The sequence below is a fragment of the Falco rusticolus genome, chromosome 4 (genome assembly GCF_015220075.1).
Source record: "Falco rusticolus isolate bFalRus1 chromosome 4, bFalRus1.pri, whole genome shotgun sequence".
Taxonomy (NCBI): domain Eukaryota; kingdom Metazoa; phylum Chordata; class Aves; order Falconiformes; family Falconidae; genus Falco; species Falco rusticolus.
In genome coordinates this window covers 48,773,776-48,790,937 of record NC_051190.1, presented here as the reverse complement: position 1 = coordinate 48,790,937, position 17,162 = coordinate 48,773,776, and the positions used below count along the sequence as shown (strand labels likewise).

At 56.3% G+C, this 17,162-nt stretch overlaps 1 protein-coding gene across 2 annotated transcripts in view; it reads left to right on the top strand.

Annotated features, from left to right (window-relative positions):
- The first annotated feature begins 957 nt into the window (after positions 1–957).
- Positions 958–17,162, top strand: part of CTXN1 (cortexin 1) — a 38,994-nt gene continuing 22,789 nt past the window's right edge. For both annotated transcript variants that reach the window (XM_037382409.1, XM_037382408.1), the window contains exon 1: positions 958–1,109. The gene's annotated coding sequence lies outside the window, so the exon portion shown is untranslated. The remainder of the gene's footprint in view (positions 1,110–17,162) is intronic.

The window sequence follows — 17,162 nt, the reverse complement described above, 5'->3', positions numbered from 1 at the left end:
TCAAAGCAGTATCCCCCCCGCCGCAGCACTGCCCACCGCTCCACGACCCCCACACCCCCCACGTCCCCACAGCAACCCCACAAGTCACCTCGCTCCCCTGCATCCCTGCTGCATCCCTGGTGCCCCCAAGGCTGGGCCTGCCCCCTGCATCCCCACGGTCACCCCCATGGCACTGCCACCCCCCAGGCCAGCCCCCGTAGTGCCACATGGCCCTACAGCCACCTTACCCCCACCCTGCATTTCCACAGCAGCCCCATGGCACTACTCCTCCCTGCAGTTCCCCCCTGCTCTCCCTGCATCCCCAAGGTCCTCCTATGGTACCACCCCCACAGCAGCCCCCTACCATCCTGCATCCCCACAGCCCCCTGCAGCATCACACTATATCACACCCCCCCGCTGCCACCCCCCCCCCCTCCCTGCATGACAGCACATCCCCTTGTGTTCCTCACACCCACTGCATCCCCATGGCTTGCTGGGGTACCACAGCCCCCTGCATGTCCCACCCCCCCTACCACCCCCATTGCACCTCATCCCCTGCATGTTTACACCCTCCTGCACCCCCCCGCACCCCCTGCTTCCCATCTCCCTGCACCCCCCAACACCCCCTGCATCCCCAGGGTACCACACCCCTCCGCACCCCCTGCATCCCCAGAGTACCACATCCCCCCGGCACTACCTCCCCCACACCTTCCTGCATCCCCACGTTATCCCATCCCGCTGCCATCCCGCTGCTACCCACTCCCCCCGGCATCCCCCTGCTCCCACCTCCCCCGCATCCCCGCACGGCCCCCACACCCTCCTGCCTCCTCACAGCCGCTGCATCCCCCCGCTACCACACCTCCCGCATCCCTCCACCCCCCGCATCCAACACTCCGCCCTCCCCCCTCCGAGTCCCGGGCCCCACCCCGCCACCCCCCCCCCCCCCCTCCGCAGCCCAATCAGGGCGGGTTGGACGAATTCAAACCCCGGCCCCGCAAGCGCCGGTGGTGGTTCTGTTTCGCTCCCCCGGGCGGGGAAGGACGCACCGTTGATCGGCCGGGACCGGGGTCGGTCCGGATGGGCTCCGGGAGCCGCGGGGCGGCTGAGGCCCCCCCCCGCCCGGAGTACAGGTGAGCCGGGGGCAACCGGGCTTGGGGCGGGGGGGCCTCGGGAAAGTTTAATCGCGGTATTACCGGGGCGGCGGCTGAGCCCCGGGGCTGCGCCGGGCGCCGCCCGCCAGAGGCTCCGCAGGGGCGGCGGGGGGGGCGCTCCCGGTGCCGGCTGCCCCCCCACCGCCCCTCGCCACGAGCTGCCTCGGCTAGGGCTCCCGGGGGCTTCGGCGCCCACCCTGCGGGGAGGTGGGGTGTCTCAGGGGTGGGGGTGCTGCCGGGGGGCCTGTGACAGCTTGGGGTGGGGGGATAATAAAAAGATTTTGGAAGAAATATCGCTACTAGATGAAGCAATCGGGGTGGGTGTTCTGGGGAAGGAGAAGTGGAAAACGGGGAATTTCTGCAGCTGCTGCAAAACTGCTGATTTTGGAGTTCTGTTGGCAGGAAGGGGTGGCTGTGAGACCCCCGGGCTGGGGGGCTGGGAGGGTGCCCACCCTCGGGTCGGGAGAGCCGCTTGGCTCGCAGAAACTTTCAAATGAAATCCAGCTGTTTTCTCCCTGCTGGAGCCGGGGGGGCTGTGTGGAAGCAGAGGAGCATTGCCCAGCGCCCTGGGACAGAGGAGCCAGCCCAAGCAGCCCCCCGAGGGAGTGGGCGTAATTTATATCTTGGCCCCCTTGGGAAGAGTTGGAGCTGTGGGAGCTCCCCATGGGATGCCGGCAGCTTCAGTGAGCCCTGCCCATGGCGGAGGGAATTCGCCTCTCCCGAGCCTTGGGAAGACTGGGCTTGCTGGAGATGCTTTTTGGTGCAGAGCCTCACACTAAACATGAGGATGAAAGCCGTTAGGGGCGGCAGGTGTGGATTTGACAGTGGTTAGGGGCTCTGCCGTGCTTGACTCCCATCCTTACCTTCCTGCCATTCCCAGAGGTCTTCTGCTTCCTCCCAGCTATTATTATTTGCCATAAATCTGCCTGAAAGGAGGCAAAATCCCGAGGCTGGCAGGGCAGACCTGTTTGCAGTATGGGTGAAGCGTGACTCCGGTTCTGTCTACTTGACGAGTCTCCCTCTGCAAGTGCCTCGTCACCCCGGGCTCGGGCTGTGATGCTGTAACCAGCTACCCCAGGCCTCCCGCCTGCCCACTCCAGTACCTGTCACCGTGGGGCGCACATCCAGCACTGAACAGACCCACCGCACCCAGTGGGAACTTGTTGTCCCAGTAACACCCAGTTTGCAGCTAAGCGGGCAAGGCCCCTGCAAGATAATAAAAAAAACCCACCACCAATCTGGTGGTGTTCTTCGCTTTTAATACCATTAGGATTTTTTAATATCATTAGGAGTGTGCCAGTCTTTGGGTTTGCAGCCAGGAGGTGGTGGGCATCCTCTAGGTTTGCTCTGGGGAGGATGTCCTGGCGGAGCCTTGGTAGGGCTGGTGCATGGGATGGGAGGTGGGGAGGGTTGTCGTGGCAGGTGGGCTGGGTGGGAACAGGTTCTGTCGTCTTGTACCTCTGGTCTTGTCTTCGGCAGCACAGCCCCAGGCTGCTCCTTGCAGGCAGTAAAAGTGCAGATCTTTGGGTGAGGCTGTGCCCTGGGGAGCTGTGTGGGTCCTGTGCTCAGCGCTGCTCCTCATGCCTCTGCTTCCATCGGGGAGACACCTGGCATCACCTCTGCAAGCCGTAAGCACCTTGCAGGGGTGAAATGCCCAACCTGCAGGTCCCCTCGGGGAGGATTTGGTGCTGCTGCAGGGATGCACAGCCACGCTGCCTGCTTGCCAACCTGCTCCCCAGGCTGGGAGCGGCCGGTGGCTCTCACCAACGTGCTGTCCACCTGTTGCAGGTGGCACTGGCTGGGCAACGTAGGCAAGTCCTGCTTCTGCTGGAGAAATCTGCTCTGTTTCCCTTAGCAGTTGGCCAGCCCTGCTGCGCTGCCTGCAGCGCTGCTGGGGCAGCATTCCCAGCCCTCAGTGGGGATGGAGTGGGCTGCACACCAGTGACCAGCGCCTGCTTGGTGACCACAGCGCTGGAGGCTGTGGGTGGGCGCTGGAAAGCCAGAGGGTTACAGCAGCAGAGCTGGCTTATCGGCTCTGTGGTTTCTTCACAGAAGCTGACATGGGTGGCAGAAGGGGGTGGCATCCTCTGCCTTGTGGCTCTGAACTATCTCCCATCGCCAACTGTCAGTAAATCCTGAGCCGATGTGTTTTCTGAACAGCTGCTCCTGGGAAGAAAACACTGTTGGGCTGTCAGGCGCCTGGGAGCTGCTCTGATTTTACTGCAAATATTCTCTACAAAGTAAAATTGATGGATCTGAATCTAATATTCTGAAGGGGAGCTTAATGGCCATTAGGCTGTTTCTTTCCAGCTTGGAGTGCAGAGCTGCACCATTTAACTGAAGGATTAAAGGCATAAAGATAAATGGAGAGGGCTGCCAGATGGGTGGAGGGTGGCAGGGGGCTGGCAGCTCCGGGGCATGAGGCCAGGAGATGAAGCACAAGGACCTAGAGCAGAGCCGGGGGAGGCTGCTGGAGGCATGGCAGGAGCGAGGTCTATGGCAGGAGCTGCTGCCTGCTGGGGCAGAGCTGCCGTGACCCGAGGAATGACCTGTAGTGTGGGTCTGAAATGACCAAGCCCGCAGGGATCGGCATCCCTGAAGTCCTCGGTCCTGGCTCTGCCCTCAGCAGTGTTCTGCTTGTGGCTCTTGAGCCTGTGGACCCTTTTGGAGCCAGGAGCCAGTCCTTGACCTGCTGCCCAGCGTGGTCCTGAGGTCCTTTCGATTGCACTGTTGAGACAAGCAGAGCAACTCCTTGGGCAGGGCTCGGGCTCTGCATGTGCTGGGGAAATAAACTGCCTGTTCTGGCCTGTCAGCTGGCCCCTTCCAGGCTGTGCTGTGGCTCCTGGAGCTGCTGCATGGCACCTCTTCCCTGCGTAGCTGACTGCCATTTAACCGGCTCTGAGCCAAGAGCTTAGCCCAGCTTCAGGCACATCTTTTGCCTGCTCTGAGTTGTCCCTGGTTGTTGACGTCAGGCCAGTTCTTGGTGCTTCCCCAAATAAACCCCAAACGTGCCCCTGCCCCATGAATCTGCTGTTGTTCCTGTGGGTGTAACTGGGGCTCTCGCCTGCCCTTGGCTCCACAGCACCATGCACTGTGTCCAGCAGCTCCGCGGTGTCCAGGGGAGGGGATGGTGTCCCCAGATCTCAGCTTGCCTCATTGCTGCCTGCTCAGCCCCATCTGCAATCGATGCTCTCCCACAGCGTCACCAGCCAGTGGGTACTGGGGCAGTGGCTGAGGGGTAGAAGGACGATGCTGGCCATGGGAAGGTATTCCTGGCAGTTGTTCCTCTCCACAGCACAGCTCAGTGTTGGTGCTGTGGCTTGGTGGCTTTGGAGGAAGAGGGCAGTGGTCTGTGGTGGTGAGAGTCTGTCCTGCCTGCAGGAGGCTGGGAGATGCTGCCCACATGCTCCCTGGGCTAGGGTCTGCCACGGGTGCCTGCCCTTAAGTGCTGGTTTTGCGGGGAGAAGGGCATGAGCAACAGGACCTGGATCTCCCCACCTGGCCTCTGGCATGGAGATGCTGGAGATGCCAGCACTCCTGTCACGCTCATCCTGGGCGTGGGCTGTTGCTGATCTCATCTGCAGGCTCTGAGATTGTGGAGCAGCCTCCAGTCTGAGTGCTGCTTGGGGAGGAACAAGCTGGGTTTAGGCTGGGGTGGGGAGTTCCTGGAGAGGTTACAGGGTATGGTGGTCAGCAGCCCCTTCCGAGGACAAGTTCTTAACTCCTGACCTGGAGAGTGGCTGCTGGGGTAGCTTCAGCATAGCGCCTGGATCTCACCATGGCATCCTCCCCGCAGGCTCTTCATGTGTCTTAGCTGACACCTGGCAGTGGTAGCCCTTGGCCAGCTGGACCAGGTACCCCACTTGTAGGTGCAGGGAGTGAAGCCACAGAAATGAGCACGTCTCTCTGGGGATCCATGAAGACACAAGGTTCAATGCTGTAACAGATCTTGAGCAGCTTCTGTAGATCCCGTGGGACCCGATCGCTTGATTATTATTTTTCTTATTATTAATATTTTTCTCTCCCAAGATCTGCAGTGACAGCAGCTTTGGTTTGTTAATTCAGACGAAGTGCCTCTATTTCATCTCCAAGTTTCTGGGTCCCCTGCAAACAGGCTATTTCTCCAAGAAAGGAGACCAGAGGTGTTTCTCACCATAAGTTAGGTTGCTCACAGTCTTCACCTCCATGCTGACTGCCTCCATCCCTGTTCATAGGGATGTGCAGCTGGACAGTGCTGCATCTTGTGGCACTGCCACCTGCCCTCATCGTGTGGCTCTCCTACCCCAGCAGCACAAGCAAACCAGAGCTGCTGCGGAGCCCGCGCAGTCACCTGGTAAGGTGGCTCTGAAAGCATCTCTAAGTGCCCATGCTCTGAGCATGTAAATTCTTCAATGCATTAAATAAAATAAAGAAATAAATCCAAGGTGATAATAAACCAGAAAGCGATAGGCCAAGAAAAGCAGCAATAAATGGATAAACAGCCTTCGGGGAAAAGCGGAGCCATTCATTGCTCTCCAGTGCACCTCCAAGCAGAGGCACACCAGGCACGTGGGCAGACATACATACATACATACATACACGCTGCCACAGATACCTATGAAGACGTATGGGGTCACGCATTGTCCCTGCAGTGTATGCAGGAGTGTCTTTGCCATCCTTCGTCATAGTCCAAATTTTCAGCGGGGCATTGAGGGTGGCCCAGCTCGGGGTGCTGCGGCTGCAGGCTCTGCTTGTGGGGTGGAAGATCTTGGTGCAGTGCCAGCTCTGGCAACGCTCATGGCATTAAGGTGAAAAATCACTGTGAAGCCCACAGTGCTCTGCCTTGGAGGAGAGATTGTGCCGTCTCACTGCCTTTTTCCCTTTCATGCAGCCTGGTTCGTACCTCACTTTGAGCTGAGATAAACCTGTCAGCAAGCTGTTCTGGATCTCGCAGGGTTTGCAGGTTCTTAAGACCAGACGGGGCTGCCCTAGACAGCCCTTGTGTCCTGCTGTGGTACGTCACTTCCTATTGTTTGTGTTGCTGTGGCCTTTAGAGACTTGGCCGCAGCATAGGGTCCCGCTGGGGACAGCGTGGGGTGCAGGCACAGAGGTGGCAGCCCACCTTAGGGAGCTGGTGATCTAGAAGAATGGGGAGACCTCCAGGCCACCATGGCAGGAGTGCAGGGACCAAGTGACAAGCAAACCATTGTCTGCAACCCCCACCAGCCCCAGCATTCGCTCTCCTGTCTGCCCTGTCCTTATTGCCTTGCTCATTTGTCCTGGCCCGTTCCCACCACCACACCACCTCTCCTGGCGTTGGTTGCACCTTCTCCAGCCATTGCCTGTGCCTTTGCTCCTCTTGGTTGTGCGCAACCAGCCCCAGCTCTCCCCAGAGACCTCCCCTGCCTCGGCCAGCCTGTCCCCATCCCTCCCCAATGCTTGGGGCCCCTCTGCAGAGCCCAGTCCCTGAGCATGGGGGACAGCTGGACCTGGGGGGCAGCCCCATAGAGCTGTACCACATCGGAAATGCTCCTGGGCTTGGGACGTACCAGTGAGTGCAGAGATGAATTCACAGGACCCTCTGCTGGTGCAGATGGGCTGCATTGCAGATTTGCGAGTTTGTCTTTAATTGTGTCAGGCATGTGTGCTAACGAAGGGATTAAGGCCTGGAAGGCTGGATGATGCAGGCCAACTTTTCCTTGCTTGTTTCAAGGTCTTGTGTTTCACAGTATTCTCTGGCTCTCCTCTTCTTTCTCTCCTGCATTCCTGGCCTCCCCCTGGAGCAGCCGTCTTGTTCCCCCCTCTACAGGATCCAGTGATGCTGATCCACTGGATGGACATGGACCGCTTGCCCCAGCCCTCCGTCCCCACCAGCTGGCCAAGCCTTGCCCATTGACAGAGAGCCATGGGGATGCTCTGTGTGAATCTGGGCACCGTGTCACCGAGGTGATGGGGGAGGAGCAGGGTCCACCTTGCTGAGGCTGTACAGTGGGTCAGAGCGAGGGTGATCCACTTACAGACAAATATCAGAGGAATAATGTGACCACGAGGGTGAATCAGGGAGGAGGGAGGCTGCTCGGGCTGTCCTGCGTTACCTTCTGCTTCACCACACTGAAAACCCCATGGCTGCTGCCACTCTGTGTGAGCTGGACCTTGCTCCTGTGGGAGAGGCAAGGACTCGCCTGCAGCGCTGGAGGGAGGTAGGTGTCGGGACATGACGAGGTTCACAGCCAAATGCAATACAATGCTCCTTGATCCCTGCCCCAGAGTGCAGAGACCACGTCAGGTTCTGCAGCCTGGTGAAAGATTGACTCGGAGAGGTGACTGGGCACAGAGCTGGTTTTGGTTGGGGGTCACGTTGCCATCTGCCCTGGGACTGCTCCGAAAGAGTGGTGCAATGCTTAACCCCTGCTTGGGCAGACCCAAACCCCTCTGGCTGTGCCTGCCTTTGGCCAGCGATAAGCTAGGTGTTCCCTTCTCCCTGGTTTGTACACTGTGCATTGGCAGCTTGGAGCACTTCTCCAGCAAAGATTGGGATGTGCTCCAGGGCTGGACACCTTCCTGGGAGAGGGAGAAGTGGTCAGTGATGCTCTGTCTCCTGTGGGGAGCAAGGGCTGCTGCAAAGGATGCTCTCTGACAGCCTGCTGTCCGCTGCAGAGAGCCACGGGGTGGGGAGCCGTTCTCATTGCCCAGCCGTGAGATCCTCTTTGTTCCAGGTCAGGAGCACATGAGGTGCAACCAAAGCTCCAACAAACCCACTGGGGAGGTGGGTGATGACTGAGAGCTGCTGCCATGGGTACAGTTACGCCAGCAGACCTACCTACTAGCTCATCTTTGCTTGATGGTGTTGCCGTAAATGATGATGGAGACTCCGGAGCTGTGTGGGACAGGCAGATCAGTAACACCCCCCAGAGAGCAGAGCTCAGCTGGTCACAGCAGAGAGAACCTCATCCCCATCAGCCAAGGAGCTCTTGGCCCTGCCAGAAGGTGACGAGCCAGGGTTTGGGGTAGGGACCATGTGTCTCTGGGTTGTGATTCTCTTTTCCAGTAAGAGAAGTCTCGCCAGAGGACTCGGGTCAGCCACCCTTCCTGGCGTGCCAACATGCTTCCAGGAATGAGCAGAGGGATGCATTTCTCGGCTCTTACGGGGCAGGCAAGCAAATCAAGAAGCATTGACAAGTGCTTGGCATTGCGATGGCACAAAGTGTCCTGGCACAAGGGGCCTTGGTGCTATTAGCAAGGGGAGTACAGGACCGGCGCTGCCGGGGAGCTTAGCTATCTGGCGCTGTGCCGGAGCCCGGCTCGGGGACAACTGGATGAGCTGCAGCCCTGAGTGGGTGGGTGGATGAGACACAGGTCTCCACTGAGCGTGGTCCTGCTTCAACAGGGCTGATGGTTTGGCGTTGCAGACAGGTGGTCCCATCTCCCCTGTCTGCCCCGCCTGTTCCTGCTCTGCACACACAGCGTAGGGCTGGCACGGTGCGTGTGGGAAGGGAGAAACAAGGATTTGGGGTCTCTTTGTTGCCTGAGGCTCTAGTTCTTGGGATGCTCCTTCCCTCCCACTGCACCTCGTGCTCTGCTTCCCAGGCTCAGAGATACAGGTCTGACCCTTAAGGAATATGGGACCAATCCTGAATTTCCCTTCCCCAGTGGGAAATAGCAGCAGTGTCAGGGCTTGGGATAAAAAGCAGCATGACCTGCAGCGCAGCTCTCCGGCAGTGAGTGCTGGACTTCGGGAAAGGGCTCCAGGTGATGAAGCCCACCTAGAAGGAAGCATCAGGCAGGAGCTAAGTGCCTTTGGCTGCTCTGCAATGCCTGTTGGCTTCGTGGCAGAGTGCCCGATGCGATCCTGGTGAGCCTGGGCTCCTGATGTGGACAGCCTCTGTCTGCTGGGGGTCTGCATGTGCAAGTGATGTGGGGGTCCCTGGCTGGTGACCCGGGTGAGAGAGGGCTTCAGCAGTCCTGGTGCTGAGCTGCAGGGGCAATACTGCTGCTGTGGTCCCCAAACCAACGTCCACCCCCCCGAGAGGGGGGCAGTGTGGGCTTGTTTCCCCCTGATTTCATATGCTGAGTACAGAGCTGCATGGTCTAGCTGTGAGAGTGGTGATGGGATGTGGAACTATTGTCTCTGGCAGCTGGGTGGGACTTTCCTGGTGCTGATATTTCTGGGAATCAACCCGGGAAGGGCCGGGTCCATTCTGAAACCCTGGGTTTGCAGGGAAGAGCCCCTGTGCCCACTTGGCTTCAGCATGAGCTGGCTTGGCTGAGCTCTCAGCAGCACTGACCTTGAGGGAGGCAGGAGGGCTCTGGGGGGGGCTAACGCCAGTTCTGTGAGCGGTGGGCTCAGGAATTCTGCAGGACTTTCTGCACCAACCAACACGTACCTGCAGATTAAAATGTCTTGACAGCACTCCTACCAGGTGGAGGGCAGGGGGAAGTGACCGTGTTGTAAGGCTGCCTCTGGCAAGAGTAACAGGACAGCTGAATCTACAGAAGCCAGAAAACCCTTCCTGCTCTGAAGGTGATCTTTTGGAGCCTCTAGAAGATCCCCAGGGCTCATTAGCACCAAAATATCTGCCAACAGCAGATGAATATAGCAGGCAGCATCAGACGTCAGGGCTATCTTTTGCACTGCTGAGTAAGTTTGGAGGAGGGATTGGAGAGCCTTGCCCTGTGCTGGGCGGGTATCTGAGCTGGCTCCAGCCAAGACTTTACAAAAGCAAGGTCCTTTGCCCCCATGACCACTAAAAAGCCATCAGGCCAGGCAGGAGCGTTAAGCCTGGCCATCCCGTTTGGGCCACTCATACCACCAGTCCAGCACGGATTCCTTGGCCATGGTCTCATTCACTGGAGAAGCTGTGAGTGGCTTTGGCTACAGCCTGGACTAAGGCGATGATGATGATGGGTCAGAGGGATCTGCTTGAGCCCTTGCTGTGATCCAGGGCAGTGCTGCATCTGCAGTGGGTTCATGGTTGCCCTAGTGCTCTACATCTGGCAGCTGGTTTCTCGTGCTATACACCAGCTGTGACCACCCCACAACACATCCCTGGAGCAGACTCTGGGTCTGGTTAGACTCCAGAGGCTCCACAGCCTCACCTTGATCCACACAGTAGCTCCCAGTTCCTTTGCCTGCATGGCCAGTTTGCTGCTTGTTGAAGTGTCGCTGGTGCTGGGGGAGTGCTCCAGATGCTGGGAGTTGTGACAGAAGTAAGATTCGATTAGCACCTTCCCTGCGGGAAGCAGGAATGGGATACCCTGGCTTCCTGCAGCCTTGTGTCTCTTGCCGCTGATGGTAGATAACAGTACTTGGAGTCAGTAGCAATCTGCTCCAGTCACGGGAACAGCATCGATTTTACACAAGCTGGAGACTTGGCCCTGGAATCGATCTGCATTTTTATCAGCACATCTCAGCTGACAGGAGGTGTTTTGCCACTGCTGCGGAGGAGCTCTCTTCTGGGATTGCTGTTGTTGGTTGCCTCAGCTCTTCGGGTCTTCTGCTTGGTCCTGCAATGTCAAGCACCTGCCTGCAAAAATTTGGAGGGCTGTTCTCCCCGTTAAAACTCTGTCGGGGGCTGCAGCGTGGCTGGGCAGCCCCCACTGCCAGCCTTGCAGCCTGCAAACAGCTGCGGTGCTTCGTGGAAGGGGGAGACCAATTCCAGCAAGGTTTTGCCTTCACTTCTCTCCCTCCCTCTCCTGCTTCCCTTTGAGCTGTACAGGTGGAGGGGATAAATTCCAGAGGATTCAGCTGCCAGAGGCAGGGTGTTTACTCTTTTTTTCCTGTGATGTTCCTAGACGAGAGTGTTTAGCCCATGTTGGCATTTGAAAACTTCATTTTCCCTTTGGATTTATTATTGTGTGTGGGTGCTGGGTTGGAGAGCATTTGTCAGTCCCACGGCAGAGGAAGCTCTGTAGATGCTGTTTCATCAACTTGCCTCTTTGCAGGGCTCTGGCTGTGCCGTTTGTCTGCTGTGCACCCTCCAGCCCTGCTCTTTTCTGGCTGCTGTTCTCTTCTTGCTGCCTTCTGAGTTGGGCAGGAGCCACTTGGAGCCGGGCTGAAGCCATTCCTGTCCCTGTTGGAATAGATGGGATAGTTGTCTCCAGGGGAGAGGTCTGAACAGGTCTGTGAGCCAGCAGCAGGGCTGGACTTCTCATTTGGAGAGCAGAAGCTTGGTGGATTTAATAGCGGGAGTCCTTGGTTCAACCCTTGGTTGAACCCTTTCCAGTCCGATGGGGCATGGTGCCCGCGTGTGGTTTCACGAGCGTTCCCCTCTGCCCAGCAGTCGCCTCCCTTTACCTCCTGGCTCTTCCCCTTCCCCGGGCAGCCCAGGATCCAGGGGCTGAGCTACAGGTGCCTCCCCCCGCATGGCAGTGAGCTCCCCGAGCTGGGGGGGGCTTGGCCACCTGAAGGTGTCAGCAGTAGGGTGGGCTGTGGCCAGGCATGTCCTGAGCTGTGGATGTTTGTAGCCCACCACAGCCCACAGTGGTGGGCTGACCGAAGCCCAGTGTGGCAGGATGGGGAATGGCCTCAGGTACCTGCCCGTTAGCTCCCAGGAGCCCCAGGAGATGTTTCAGATCCTGTGCAGATGCCAATAGTGGCCAGACCATGGCTTGGGTGGATGATGTGGACTTCTCAGTGATGACGTGGGGCAGCTGAGCTGCTGTGGTCCTTAACGCAAGGATAGATGTGGAAGAGCCCTCACCAGGGCACGTTCCTTCCTCTGCCTGGTGCCTGCTCTCAGCGTGTGGGCAGCAGCTTGGGCTGGGATCCTGGCCTGGCTTCTGGAGACTTGGCTGGTGGACCCAGGAGCTCTGTGGAGCTGTGGATGTTGTAACAAAAAGCAGAGTAATATGGGACAGCGGAATTTGGAGACAGAGTGGTCTGGCAGACTTGGACTGAAGAAAGCCAGTCCCAGGACAGAAGCGATTTTGCTGAGTGAATTGAGATCAAAGAAGGGGTGGTCCGACCACCGTCTCCAATGGGTGGGGGTATAACTGGCAACCACAGGTGAAAGCTGGTGCTGGTGTAAGAGCCAGCATTGCAGCTTTGCTGTGAACACCTTCTAGCTGCAACCCCCCCCCCCCCCCCCCCCCCCCAAACATCGGCTTTGGGAACAGCCTTGGTGAGGAGAGGCTGAGCTGGGTTTGGCAAAGCAGGATCCATTTCTGGAACGATGTGTACAACCTTGGATTGCACCAGGGCTGGCTCCTGGGTCCCTTCCAGTCCCAGGTTCCTTGTCACCGAGCAAAAGAATTACTAAAACTCCCCAGGCACTTGCTGTGTCGCAGCCCTTGTCTTTGGTGTTACTTCGGGCTGAGCTAAGGTGCGAGAAGGCACAGTCCTGGCTAAGAAGAGCACCCTGCGCAGTTCCTCCTCGTTCCTCCCTCTGCACGCTTTCGCCTGCTGGCAGACAGGGAGCCCAGAGCAGCAAAAGGGGTTGGTTTCACATGCTGCCGTTGCTGGAGCTGATAAATGGAGCAGCTTTGGGCAAAGCTTAAGCTGTCTTGCCAAAATGGCTTGAATAATTCAAGTCCTCAAGGAGATGTTTGCTGATTTGGAAACATGTGCTGATGCGCAGGGCTGAGGGGTACCACCCGAGCGGGGCAAGGCATTAATTTAAGGTTGCCTCTGTTGATGTTTTCTATTTTCCTCTGAAATGGGAGCTGCAGTTGAGCACGCTGCCTGGCAAGCACTGGGGTTTGGTGGTGATGTTGCTGTCTGAGCAGGAGGCTTGTCAAGAAACGATTCGATTTCATCCCACGAGCAGACAGTGCCAGGCTCCAGCTCTTCCCCTCTGCCTGACCTCAGAAGGAATTGTCGCTCCTGCACAGTGTGGTGCAATCCAGCCCTGCCTGGTGGTGTCCCAGGCAAAGCAGAGTCAGCCCTCCTTCCACCAAGCAGGCTCAGTGCGGGGTGGCATGGCATGGCATGGGATGAATGGGATGCTCCTCTTGCAATTGTTATCTTCTTCTCAGGTCATCCCACGTTCCACCAGATCTCAGAAATATGCTCTGAAACTGGGAAGCAGTGTTGAAGGGTGAGAGCAGGAAGCCTTGGCAGAGTTTTTCTTGCGTGGCTTGGTTCTCTGTTGCAGATGCATCCTTCTGCTGTCTTTCTGCAGAGCCCTGTGTGTTCCCAACATTGCTCCAACCCTGCCAGAGAAAGCAGCAGGACTTGAGGGAGTTAAGAAGGACCAAGAGGGTTGACAGAGCAAGTTGAATTTTATTAGCAAAGAAAGGGAGTAAACTTCCCAACACATAAAGCTGTTATAAAGTAATCAATTGTTCTTTGCGTCTGCTGGCACAAGATGAAAAGCGATCAGTTTAGTTTAGAGCTAACGAGATTTAGGTTAGATATGAGTGAGATGCAGATTGGTGACCAGGGAGTTCTGGGAGAACCCCTTCAGCTGCATTTTAACAAAGTGAGTGACTGTTCTGAGTATCCTTGGACTTATTTCAGTGCTGGGCGCAGGTGGTTTCTGGAGATCCCCATGCTTTCATGAGACCAGGACTTCCCTTATTTAAAACCTTCCTGAAGATAGCTCTAGGGGAGCTTGTTGTGGTTTTGGTAGTGCCAGCTGCACACGTGGTGCTGTCAGACCTGCGGTGCTGCAGGGTGGCAGGGGAGTGGGCGATGAACTCTGGTGCATTTGCAGCCAGCCTGGGTTGTTCTTCTGGGGGGGATTCAGCTCCATCAGCCACAGAACACCCAGGCACCGCCATGCATGTTCCTGCACATGAATGGTGGCAGGCAGGACAGCAACCCAGACAAAGAAATAATTAAAAATCACTTAATTGCAGCAATGGATTTCTTTGGAGTAGTGTATTTGCCCACTTGCTAAATAATTCATAGAAGAGCCTAGTAATTAAATGCTAAAGATGTTATTTGCTTAGCATTGTTTGTACCTATATTACTATTTAAATGCAAGAAATTACCAAGTCATTTAATTGCTAATTAAAAATAATAGTTACTTACCATCTTAGAAGAATTAGTTCTGTGTATTGTTTGCACGGAGCACAAACACTAATACTTTCTTTCTAGGCAGTTATCTTGCAAACTTATCCCTGTGTTTGTGTGGATGGAAGGCACATACCCCATCTTCTTTTAATGGCTATTAAAAACATGAGGAAAAATGCAAATTAAAACCAGTGAAGCAGCACCAGCTGCCTGTGGGGAATGTCTAGCTTTGTTCCCCATCTTCCTCTCTCATTTCCCCGCAGAAGGTCCCCTGGACACCAGCCCCTGTTGCACCTGCACTTACCAGCTCTCTCGCTGCATATGGCCTTGGCCTGTGCGTAACGCACAGCACGGGGGTGAAGGTCCTGGAGAGAGAGAGCAGTCCCAGACATCCAAGACGTTGTCCTCAAGCTGGGAGTGACAAATAGGCTAAAAAGGCATTTTCTAATCCCTGAGACCTGAGCTTGTTGGGAAAGGCCCTGGAGGAGGCAACGTGATGTGCTGGGATGCTCTGCAGTGTGCAGAGGCGTTAGGAGGGTGAATTAGATGTAAGAGCCAGGGACTGGAGGGCCCAGTCTTATGGATGGCTCTAGAAAGGAAAAACCAGCCAGGGCTACTGGATCAGGTGAGGCGTTTGGGTGCAGGTCAGTGGTGCGTTGGTCTGGGTTCTCCAAGGAGCAAAAGTCTGTGTAGGCACACCGGGGAGTGTGTACTTATTGGGGTGCATGGGAAAAGGGGGGGTATAGGTGTATGTGTGTGAAGGGGATGCACTGCGTATGGAGGCTGTGTGCATCTGTGGTGGGCGCAGTGAGTGCTGGGGGGGTATCAGGGGTGATTGCAGCCTGCAGGTGCTCTTGGGGGGGGTGTTGGGTTTTTGGGTAAGGGACCGTGTCTGCACTTGTACGTGAGCCCTAAGAAATAATGCTGGTTCAGCTCTCCTGAAGGGAGCTTGAGGGATGCACTAAGGTCTTGCTCTGATGAACTCGTCATTCAATATTTGCAGTGGGTCACGCGCTCCCCATCGCGAGTGCTTGCTCAGTGCCGGTTCATCACCTGGCTGCTCCAAGTGATTCACTCGCAGTGTTTCACACTGGGAGGGGGATGGGCCACACTCACAAGGCGAAGGCAAGGCTGTGTCCCTGCAAGCGAAGTCTGGGTGCCCTTTCGGAGCTCTTCCAGGCACGTACGTGCAGACAGGGGTGGTGCAGGTGGGCTCCGAGGGAAGAGGGAAAGCCTCCCTCCCCCCCGCCACGGGGTACTCAGCCTGACCCACTCGAGGGTGCCCACCTGCATCACATCCTCACCACATCTGGTGGGCCCAGAGCTGACCTGGAGTGGCTTCTCCCGGTCACAGGGAATTAGTGCTGGAAGACAGATTGCATTTCCTTAGACCTCTATGGATGGAAATTTCCTGGCAGTGTTTTCATCAGCATCCTGATGTTTTGGTCAATATTGTCTATGGGAAACTTAACTTTGAGGCAAAATGCTGTTTTCTTTTCCAAACCAAAACATCCAGTTTCAAATGCTAGTTAAGATGACAGGGATCTGCATTATACAACATGTTATTACAGTGTTTAATGCTGAAGCGGGGACCAGGTTTGTTCCTGTGAGCAATGGGAATGTTTCATTCCGGGAATCTACATGTGGAAACGTTCACCTCCCGGTGAAATCAGCCTGATGGGGTCTCTGAGGGCATCAGCCCTGTCCCTGGGGGTACTCGTGTCCTATCCTTACACCTCCTCCCAGACTGAGAGTTGTCTAGAGCAGAGGACATGGGTATCTGTAGCCCAAAGAGGGGTCTGGAAGAGGCTCTGAGCTGACCAGGGCTCCAGTTTACTGAAGGATTCAAATAATCGTTAATAATAGCCTGCCAGTTTCTGTCAGACTGGGTCATTTCCTTCTATTAAGTGATAATCAGAAATCTGAGGTGATGCCTGTCCTTTAACTGAGATGTGCAGGCAGCTTTTGTGAAGGACAGTTTGATTCCCACCCTCTTGGACTCTGGCCAGTGACGGGGACTGCTGGAAGGGGCAGAACTGGTCCTGACCACAGCAAGGTGTGCTGCTGCCTGTTGCCCCAGGGCAATGGCATTTCTGGAAGCTTTAAGGGGTTGTCTGAGTTCTTGGAAAGGAGTCCTTTAGCTCTGGTACCCTCTGCCCTTTCCACTGCTCCCTCATTTCACTCTCCAGTGGAGCTCTTCTCCTCACCTGTGTTTTGGTTGATGGTTCAGCTGACACCTCTCCTACATCATCCAGCAGTTGGCCTTCATCTCCTCAAGGGCACGGAGCTGACTCCTGGCCAACCTGCCCACCAGGACCTCCCCCTCCCCTGCTGCAGGTCTGCTTTCCAGCCCTTCAGCCCTGGTGTACAGCAGCATTCCGGCTCAGTGGCAGGACTTGGCATCTGCTGAGGCTTCTGTTCTTTCCTCCACCTTTCTGAGGTTTTGAGATCACATCTGCACCAGCACTGCTCTGTGAAAAACATCCCTTGGAGTCTGACTGTCCATGTGATTTTTCACACCCTCTATGCCATCCACTATACAGCCCTCACCTCCGCGGTTTGTTTTTGAGGATGCAATGGGAGGCTGCCAAAGACAAACCCTTTCTGCCTGCGCTTTAGCTAAGTGTGAGATTTATCCCAGTCGGTGGCAGTGTCATACCGCAGGTATCCCACATGGTATCGCCTGCCTGCCATAAGCATCCATGTCGGATGCAGTGAGCGTCAGGCTCTTCCACAGCTGGATCAGCTGGAGGACTTCAGAGACCCTCTTGAACATGAAAAAAACCAAAACAATGGACTTCAGTGGGCTGGGCTGGTGCTCCTCTGGAAGGACACCAAAAGCAGAGGGTGGGAGGTCACTCTGGGCTGGACATTTGTGCAACATATCGATACAGGCTGGGAAACAGGTCTGAGAGGTAGCGACCACAGCAGGAGCAGCGCTGAAGACTCAGCTGAGTTCTGCAGAGCTGCTGCTCCTCCGTGATCAACGCCTGGAAGAAAACCAAAATGAGCTCTCTGAAAAAATATCTGTTGGATGGAAAGACTGGGGGAGCTGTATATATATAATTAAGATGGCAGTTCAGTGATATAGAGAGCTG